The sequence below is a fragment of the Balaenoptera acutorostrata genome, chromosome 5 (assembly GCF_949987535.1).
Source record: "Balaenoptera acutorostrata chromosome 5, mBalAcu1.1, whole genome shotgun sequence".
Taxonomy (NCBI): domain Eukaryota; kingdom Metazoa; phylum Chordata; class Mammalia; order Artiodactyla; family Balaenopteridae; genus Balaenoptera; species Balaenoptera acutorostrata.
Window position 1 is genome coordinate 34,736,880 of NC_080068.1, and position 10,284 is coordinate 34,747,163.

The 10,284-nt window shown below is 38.0% G+C and overlaps 1 long non-coding RNA gene across 1 annotated transcript; it reads left to right on the top strand.

Annotated features, from left to right (window-relative positions):
• The first annotated feature begins 1,633 nt into the window (after positions 1-1,633).
• LOC103017216 (uncharacterized) lies at positions 1,634-6,627 on the top strand. The gene is made up of 2 exons (XR_451674.2): positions 1,634-1,801; positions 4,817-6,627. It is a non-coding gene; the product is annotated as an uncharacterized LOC103017216 (long non-coding RNA).
• The last annotated feature ends 3,657 nt before the right edge of the window (positions 6,628-10,284 follow it).

Genomic DNA, 10,284 nt, shown 5'->3' on the forward strand with positions numbered 1-10,284 from the left:
ATAACAATGGGATATTTGTATAAGGTTCTTTTCTGGTACACTTGAAAGTGAGCTCGTCTGAGAAACTATTTTATCAGTTTTATTATCCCACATCGGTAGCTCTTGCTGTCAAAGATTTCATAAGCTAAATTTTCTAGCAAAATTTCTTTCTAGAAATTCCATCTACAATATTCAGTTACTTTTAGCGGTTTTATTGTGACATATGCATTAAAATGCTTACATCAGTTATTCAGTGTAGTGAGTAATTGTAAAAGAAACCTCCATGTAACCAACCAGGTCAAGAACTGGAACACTGCCAGCACCCCAGAAGTCCCCCGCTGACCTTCCTGAACACAACTCTTTCCCTCCCTTTTAGAGGTAACCATTATTCTAACTTTTGTGATAACCATTTCCTTGCTTTTCTCTATTGTTTTATCACAAGCATGCATGCATCCCTAAACAATATATTGTTTGGTTTTGCCCTTTCTTGGAACAAAATAATATGTAACCTGTTGTGCTTACGGCTTTTCGCTCAACATTGTTTTTAATCCATATGTTGTTCTATAACTGTAACTCGTTCATTTTAATTGTTGCATATTACAGAGTTCTATTGTAGCAATATGCCGTCATTTATTAGGCATTCTATTGTTGATGGATATCTAGGTTGTTTCCAGTTTGGAACTCATATAAATGCTGCTGTAAATATTCCTCATGTATGTATTCCATCACATCTATGTGAGTTTCTGTATGGTGTATACCTGGGAGGGGTTATGTGTATTATAAATTTGAACGAATCATGCCGCACTGTTTTCTAAAGTGTTACACTCACGCCCACTGTGTATGAGCCTCATGGCTCCACACCCTCAACCACATTCGGTATAGTCAGTCCTTTTCAGCTTTGCCAGCTTGGTGGGGGTGTATACTTATCATTGTGGTTTTAACTTGCATTTCCCTGATTGCTGATGCTATTGAGGACCTTTTCATATATCAACTAGCCATTTGTATTTCTTCTTTTGTGAAATGTGTTATCGTTTTCATGCCTAATCACTGAGATACCCGATTTTCCAATATCCTTTTATAGTCCACTCTTGAATAATATAGTTCAGGTAAGGTAATACTACCAAATGAGTTACATTTGGGACAAGTTTTTTCCAAAATAAGGATGATTATAGTTTGCCTAATTATCTCTTATGAATTTGATGATAAACTTCTTAAAAGTAGGACTATAAGGCTGTATTTTTTACATTCCAAAATAATGCCATGCTTTCAGCTACTAAATTGTTGCTGGAATCCATCATGGTGGTTTCCGGTTTTGTTGTGACTTAGTTTCCCTCAAGTATGTAAAGCCAGATGTTTATTCTCTTGAATCTATGTAACTAAACTCTGTTCTTTGTTGCTTTGTATTTTATAGGCAACTGTGTAACAAATCGTTTCACCAGCACAAATATTTTTCGTTTCCAATGTTCATTCATTTTATAAAAGTCACAATGGCTTTTTCTTTCCTCCTAAAGTTCCTGCTAAAATACATACTTTGTTTGTTTTTTCATTTTACTCATTAATATAAAATACATACCATCCATGTCACTCCCTGGCAAATTTTCCCAGAATGTTCTATTTGACTGTTTTATCATTTTCTTTTCTGTCAGTTCTTTGTTTAGAGTCAGTGATATTATAAGACTGGAAGAAGACCCAGAGAAATTAAATGACTTACCCAGGGTCAGAAGAGCAAGTAAAAAGGAAGCCTGGACTTGGCCCCAAGTCTTCAAAATAGAGTATGCTCGCTGTTATATCACACTGGCCCTCAGGCTCCTGGAGCAGTGAGGTAAATTAATTCTCCTGGTCTATAGAGTATTTTTCACTTCCACATGGCAAACCTCTTATTCTACCGTTGGATAAGGTTACTTTATTTTAAGCCTAACAGCTTTAGGATCAGATTAAGATTGGTCTAAATAAAAATAAAAGAATAAGATTTTTAGAGATTAAATAATAGTGCTAAAAAGGGGTTACATGGAAACCTGCTTTTTAAAAAGAAGTTTTCTCCACTCTTGCCTTCATCCCTTATAGCCAGTCTGTCACTAGGCCCCATCGCCTCTCCAGAGAATTACCATACTTCCTCAACATCTGAAAAAAGAACTGAAAGAAAGCAGTGGTTGGTAGTGTCAAAATGATGCAGCAAACGCCCTCGGATTTGGTGATCAGCTCCCTAATAATATCATAATGCTGTTAAAAATGTTGAAAGATATCAGAACTTAAAGACATTTTTAAATACAAGAACAAATCAATCTAGAAAACTTATCAACTGTTTGATAAGATTGTCCCTGTGTGGCCTTTATCATCATCTAGGTTTGCATAAAGATTGATAATAAAAATGAATGATAGATGACTACTAGTTTTAATGGAAAATAAATTAATAAAATAATTTTGAAATAATTTTATGTTTGATAATTTACCTTTAAAGTTTCAGAAGAATCCTTCATTTGATTTTGTCATTAATAGTCACTATTTTTATCCAGTAAAATCTAACTGTTATTTTTAAAATAAAATATCGAGTGAAAACAGCCTTAAAGAAAATAACTTCATAAAAATATTAAGGTAGGCTTACACGTAACTTAGCTCTGAAAAGCACAGGTTTCTAAATGTTTTGGCTTGAAATTCAAAACTGAGTTATTGAATTAACGGTAGGGAGTTGCCAAAGGTACCAGATGCATAAATATTATTTGTATATTTTTGTCTTCCAAAAAGCAGTGGTACGTAGAAAACACAAAAGGGTTGGAATATCTATCCTAAGCATAGAACTTTCACATTTACTTCACCATTCAATGAACAGAAATTTACTTATCACCTACTATTTCCTAGCACTTGACTAAGTGCTGGACGTATAATGGTGAAAACAATGGTGTCCTGGCTTCATGGAGTTCACGGTCTGGTGCCACTATGTCCCAGGCTTGATACTTGACCCCAGCCAGTTCCATCTAAAACTATTTGAGCTATATTATCATCTGATGATATATTTTATGAATAATTGAGTGACTGCTTTGTTCTCTTGATAAGCAAATAAATGATCACAGGCTAGAAACCTTCAGTCGTATTGTCATTTTTCAGATTTTCATTATGACAATTTTTAAAAATACAGAAACATTGAAAGAACAGTATAATTTCTGTTCATACACCTTCCACCTAGATTTAGTCATTGTTAACATTTTGCTGTATTTGCTTTATGTACGTTTTCTGAAACGCTTGAAACTAAATTGCCGGCATCATGATGCTTCATCCTTTTTCTTAGGTGATGCTTCAGCAAGTATCACTTAAGGAAAAGGATATACCTAACCCCAACCTTTAGTCAGATCTAAGAAAAGGAACAAAAATCTATATCTAAATTTAGTTCACATTTAAATTTTCCTGATTGTCCCAACAATATTTTTTTCCAGCTTTAATGGGATATAATTGACCAATAACATTGTATAAGTTTAAGGGGTACAACGTGATGATTTGATATGCCCACATATTGTGAAATGGATTACCACAATAAGGTTAGTTAACAAATCCATTACCTCACATAGTTACCTTTGTGTGTTTGTTAGGGGTTGGGGGGTGGAGGACATTTAAGATCTACTCTCAGCAAATTTCAAGCATAAAATACCAACATTATTTTTGATAGCTTGTGTCCTGCCCCCCAACCTGATCCAATCAAGGTTCACACATTGCATTCTTCAATCATATTTAAATGTAAATATTTTTAGGGAAACTAAAAACTGGGCTCTCCAATACTGTTTGGAAGTAATTGCTTTACATTATATCATTTCCTTTTTTAAATGTTATATTTTTAAGTCTACTAAGAACATTATATATTTTCAGTAAAGGGTGATCTCCTTTCCTTCAGTGGCTTTTTCACTCACCTTTGACTCCGTGCAGCTTCAGTGGTTGGGGGAGGTGCTGAGCAGTCCTCTATTTTCCGAAAGCAACCTGTCCATTTCTCACACGCTGCTTCCTTCTGCCTTTGCCCCACCATGTCTTCCCTGGAAGGCTCTCATCTTCCAGCCAAAACCCTTATTCCCTCTTTCTCCTCTCCTTGAATTTGTCCTAAATTTCTAGGAGCCCTTTCAAGGGCATCTACCTCACAGTTCCTATGTTCTCATTCTCTACCTGTCTTTCAGGCTACCACAACCTCTGCTTAACTAACTCGACCAGAATCTGCATCTGATTTTCGTTACCAAAACCCTTTCACTAGGAGTCCTTTGCACCAGAACCCACCACCACTGCAGCCTGCCACCACAGTATGTACTTAGCTGATTACAAACAAAGGAAAAGACATACTTGACAAGAACCTAGAATGTGCAGTTATTTCATTTAATCTTCACAAAACCTTGCAAAGTAGGTGCAAGATGCCCACGTTCCTTTTTCCTCTTCCCTGGCCACAAAGGAGGACTGTGTTTCCCTGCCTCCCTTGCAGTTAGGCTAGAGCCCAGTGATTAGTCTGTCCAGCAGAATGTGGGCAAGAGTAATGTGTGTCATGCCCAGGCTTGATCCCTAAAGTTTCCCATGAGATAATCAGCTCCTCTGTCTACAGGCTTAGAAGCAAAGGATGTGCAGATATTGGATCACATGCTAGAAGGAGTCCAGATTCCTTAGTTGCTGCTTGGAGAAGTGCTATCTGACTTAAATCAAACAGTGAACAGAGCAAAACATATAAAGTTATGTTAAGTTGCTGAGTTTAATAACAAGTCTGCATTTAAAACATAAAGAATGTTAGTATTCTAATCTAGTGAGGTTAAGTGATATAAGTAAGCTTTTGTGACCTGATGAGAAAATGCAACCCCCTTTTGTTATATTTTTATAGAAATATGAGTTCTGAGTTCCAATTCAAGCTATAAAAGGACATTTATGGAAAAGAAAACAACAATCCTACGGACTGACTCTTCTGTGAAAGAATCACATGGTATAACATCAGCACTCTCCAGATATTTGTTGAAGGCTTCCTTGTCGACCAATAGGCTTCCACTTCGAGGATGAGAAGATATCCTTAGGTTCTCCAGTCTGTCGTTGCAGGATTGACATTTCTTTCAATAACCAAACAAAATGTTATGACCTACCATCTTATATGTTATGAAAAGTTCAGAGCCAGCTCTCTGCACTGTGGCTGGTGTCCTCAAATTATTTCAGTGCCTTGCCCCTCACTGGACACGAGTATTTCATTTCATCAGCATAAGACTGTTCTATGTAGCAGACTTTTAGGTTGAGGGGTAACAAATGGTTATTATAGTATAAGAACCAACTTACAACACAGGAAACAATTTCAAAATTGATGTCAGATATAACTTTTCCTAAAACTGTTGGTCAGTTGCAACCTTAGGGAATTTCTCACTGATTATGTCTTTCCTTAGGTCTCTTCCAGTCACCCTGGATTTGCTACTCTAACCCCACATCCCCTTCACATCTCTCCAGAACAGTCTCTTTAAATACAAGATTCCTTGTACTTTATTACAAGCAATTCAACTGTCTTGGGTCTCCACCTTTGATTTAAAAAGCCCATCAAACTCGTTAATAATTTATGCAGATGCAAATAACAGAAAACCCAAGTGGCATAAACATGTAGAGAGTTTGCTGTTTCTCTTAATAAAAAATCCACTGGTAGGGAGTTCAAGATTGGCACAGCAGCTCAGTAATGCCATCAAGTACCCAGGCTGTTTTTCTTTCCTTGCCGTCCTCATTGCCATCCATGTCATGTTGACTTTTATCATCAAGCCTGTTGTTTAATGAGTCACAAATAGGCTGCTGTTCCTCAGGAGCTACATCCAAATTGCAGACTGGAAGGAAGGAGAACAGGTGGTGCCTGTATGAGGGAAAGCCGATTCTTCTCCCAACATTTCCAGCACACTTCCGTTTAGGTCTAATTGATAGAGTGGTGCCTTGGGGCACACCTAGATCTAAAGAAGGCTGAGTAGTATTTTAGCTGGGCATTGTTGCCCAACAAGAGGTTGGATTTCTATAACTAAGGAAAGCGGGAAGAATAGACAAGGAGTAGGAAATTAGCAGTGTCTGACACATTGTCTTAGTCTGTTCTGACTGCTATAAAAAATTACCATAGACTAGGTGGCTTATAAGTAACAGAAATTTATTCCCCGCAGTTCTGGAGGCTCTAAGTCTGAGATGAGGCTGCCAGCATGGTGAGGAGAGGGCCTTCTTCCAGGTTGCAGACTGCTGACTTCTTGCATCCTCACATGATGGAGAGCAGCGGGCAGCAACCTCTCTCCTAACTCTTAAAAGGGCACTGATCCCATTCAGGAGGCTCCTGCTTCATGACCTCATCTAATCCCAATCACCTCCCAAAGGCCTCACCTCTTGGTACCATCACAAGGGGGGAAGGAGAGGAGGGTGGCAGGGCAGAATAGGATTTCAACATACGAATATTCAGTCCTTAGCTCCCTTAAAGATGTTTTTCGTAAAAAGACCATCTACCCCAGAGATGAAATGCCAAGGTCTAAACCCCAGAAACAGCTACCATGGTTTTTGTTTTAAATGGCAATTTCCCCAATGCTTGGCATACAAACATCAGTAATATGTAGAATTTTCTTTTTGGCTTCTTGTAGTTTAAAATTTCCAGCAATATAGTTTCAGGAGCATTTTTAATAAATGAATTTGTGACTTCCATATGGTTCGTTCTTAATCTCTTACATCATCATGGCAAAACACTGCTTATTAGTGGCATTTTAAGCTCTTGTTTTAGACCCATGTGTAAGAATGATTAAATATTCATTTCCCTTTTAAAACCAAACATAAGCATTACTTTTATTTAGTTTAAAACAATCTGAAACTTACAAAAAATTACAAGTACAGTAGGAAGAACTTTTTTATCTTGAACTCCCATTTGGGAGCAAGTTGCCAACCTGATGCCCCAGCATCCCCAAATACTTAAGGGAGTGCAATCAGTTATTCTCCCACATAATCACAATATAACCATCAAAATAAACACGGATCATTTATATTAAACAATCCTAAGACCTTCATTAAATTTCATCAATCATCCCAGTAATATCTTTTTTTTTTTTTTTTTTTTTCCACACACACACACTGTATTTTATTTTTACAAGAGATAGATAGACTGACACCAAGCATTGTACATGGATGACCACAACAAAAGCAACAATGATTGCAATTACCAAACATGAAACACCCAGTAATATCTTTTATAGCAAAAAAAAAAGATACACTTCAGAATGTGTATTGCATTTAATTGTCACATCTCTTTAGTGTCCTTTAGTTAAAAATGTTTCCTCACTCTTTGTTTGACTTTCATGACCTTGATACTTTTGAAGACTCAGTTAGTTATTTTGTGGAATATCCCTCAATTTGGGTGTGTTTGTGTTTGGCAGGAATATCACCAAAGTGATGCTGTGTTCAGGTGACACTCAGTTTTGATTTGTCCTATTACTGGTGATGTTCACTTTAATCGCTTGATTAAAATGGTGTCTACCAGGCTTCTCCACAAGGAGGTAACTCCAAAATGAAGTTACTATTTTTTCCATTTGGAATTATCAAGTATTAATTTTGCAAAGAGATACTTTAGATCTAAATAAATATCCTATTCCTTATCACGCCTTTACTTTTATTCACATCAGTATCAGCCCCTGGTTTCCTATTTTGTTCATTGGGTTATAATTTGTTACTATTATTATTTATTTTGATGCTTACATTGTCCCATATTTGGGAACCCCTTCAAATTGGCTTCTTTGTCATTTTGCCCCATCCTTCTGTGAGTATTTTCTTTTTTTTCTGACACAACAAAATGGTCCTGGCTCATGTTGTCCTTTCCCTGCCCCAGTATTGCAAGTGGCCATTTCTCCAAGGAATAGGGTTACCAGATAAAATAGAGGTTAATCAGTTAAATGTGAAAGTCAGATAAATAATGAATAAATATTTAGTGTAGGCATGTCCCATGCAATAATTTCTTGTTTGCTAAATATTTGCTGTATTTTTATATACTAAATCTGGCACCCTACCAAGGAGCCCTGGTTCCCTTACGTAGCAAATGGTATTTAGAATCCACAATCTGGATAGGGCTGCTTGTTGCAATTTGAGTTCGCAGCTTTTAGGCTCTCTTGATGGTCAGAGCTAGGGAACATGTATACACACACACGCAGACATTTACATCTATATTTATATATCAACATGGATGCCATAAAGATACAGATACGTTGCAGTCCGTGATTTCACACTGATAACTTCTAATTCCAATTCTAAAGGTGTATTCTGGTTTTCTCCCTTTCCGTGTTTATGACTTCATTCTCTGAGGGCGAGAATCCTGGCTCTCATTACCATTAGTATTTTTACTTATTTGATCAATCTCTTGATATATGACCAAACTCCCATCACTGTCCCTGCTCCCTCCCCTGTGAGGATGCCCCGAATGTGCTCAGATCCCATGCTGGGACATCCCCGCAGGTGGACACCCTCTCGCCCACCTCACCACAGGCCGCCCCACAGTGTGGGTGACCTCTTTGTTTGGCCGGGACCTGTCCCACCCCGACTCCGCCCCTGCATGGATCCTCACCTCTCTCCCTGCACGGGCTTTGTCACCACAAACTGGGCCAGCCTCCGTGGGACTCCACACCAGCCCTTTGTCCTGTGTGTACACCCTCCTCACCTTGCTCTGAGCACAGACGTCTTCAGGTATAAGTGATACTTAAGTAAAATTTCTTATTATTCTTATTCGTGACACTCATAACTCATAACACAAGGTTTTCAAAGTAAAAGAGGCTTTGACAAAGGCAACTGAAAAAATAGGGATATTTTTATTCGTTTGCATTGAGCTGATACTAACCATTACTTATTGACTAATAGTAAAAACCCAAGAGAAGTCAAAATTAGAAATGTAGGCTTCTGTTTAAAAGCCTGTGTTTGTCTCTACTCTCAAAAACCCCTAAAATAACAGTTAAGGAATAAAAAGGCATAAAAAGTACAAAGAGCACAGGAGATGAAATGACAGCAGAGAGGAGGTGTCAGGAAATTCGAGAAGATAGAAAGATAGACAATGAACAACTAACTTAGAGAAAATGAAGTTAAAACCTAAGTTCCTGCAGAGTGTCCAGCAATAACCAGCCAACCTCTGATGTGAAACCCTAGAAAATGTCAAAAATGGAAGTCACTAGTCACCTTTGAAGGATGGGAGCAGGGTAAAGTGGAAAAAAGCTTTTTCTTAAATGTGAATGGATAGCCAAGGATCACCAGACATTTGAGGAAAGTCTAATATGAAAGCAAAAAAGAAAATTAACCTGGAGAAAACTAGGACAATACAGAAGAAGAAAAATTATCAAAGGTCATGATAAAACTTTGAGATGAAAGGCAAAGGATAGTGATTATGTGTGTGTCTCTGTGTGTGTGTGGAGATAATTAAGACTCATCTTTAATAACAGACCTCATAGCTGATATCTTGGTTTGAAAAATCATTGCATGTTTTGTATCAGCATGTTATTTAGACACGTATACCAAATGTACAAAAACCTAAAGTGCTCAAAGGGGTTGCCTCTGAGGAAGCCACGTTAGATGAGGGAAAGGCAGGTAAATCTTGTTATTTTCAGAAACCCATATATTAACTTTGATAAAAATAAGAATTTGATTTAAAAATTGTTTGTATAGTTTAAAGCATCTTTAATGTCAGAATCTGACACCTAGATTCAATTCAATGAGCAATTCTACCCTTTTACTGCTTACATAAGTCTGTACAAGTCTTAACCCCTGAAACTCAGTTTATACATTTGTAACTTGGGGATAGTAATATTGCCCCACTCTATTGATTTGCTAGGGCTGCCATAACAAAATACCACAGACCAAGTGGCTTAAACAACAGAAATGTATTCCTCACAGTTTTGGAGGCTGGAAGTCCGAGATCAAGGTGTCGGCAGGGTTGGTTTCTCTTGGGGCCTCTCTCTCTTTGGCCTTCTCCCTGTTTCCTCACATGGCCTTCCCCTGTGGGAGTGCATCTGTAGGGTCTCTTACCCTTCTTTTTTTAAGATTTATGTATTTATTTATTTATTTATTGGGCTGCATTGGGTCTTCGTTGCTGTGCGCGGGCTTTCTCTAGTTGTGGCAAGTGGGGGATACTCTTTGTTGTGGTGCGCCTGCTTCTCATTGCAGTGGCTTCTCTTGTTGCAGACACAGGCTCTGGGTGCACGGGCTTCAGTAGTTGCATCATGCAGGCTCAGTAGTTGTGGCTCATGGGCTCTAGAACGCAGGCTCAGTAGTTGTGGCGCACAGGCTTTGTTGCTCTGTGACATGTGGGATCTTCCTGGACCAGGGATTGAACCCGTG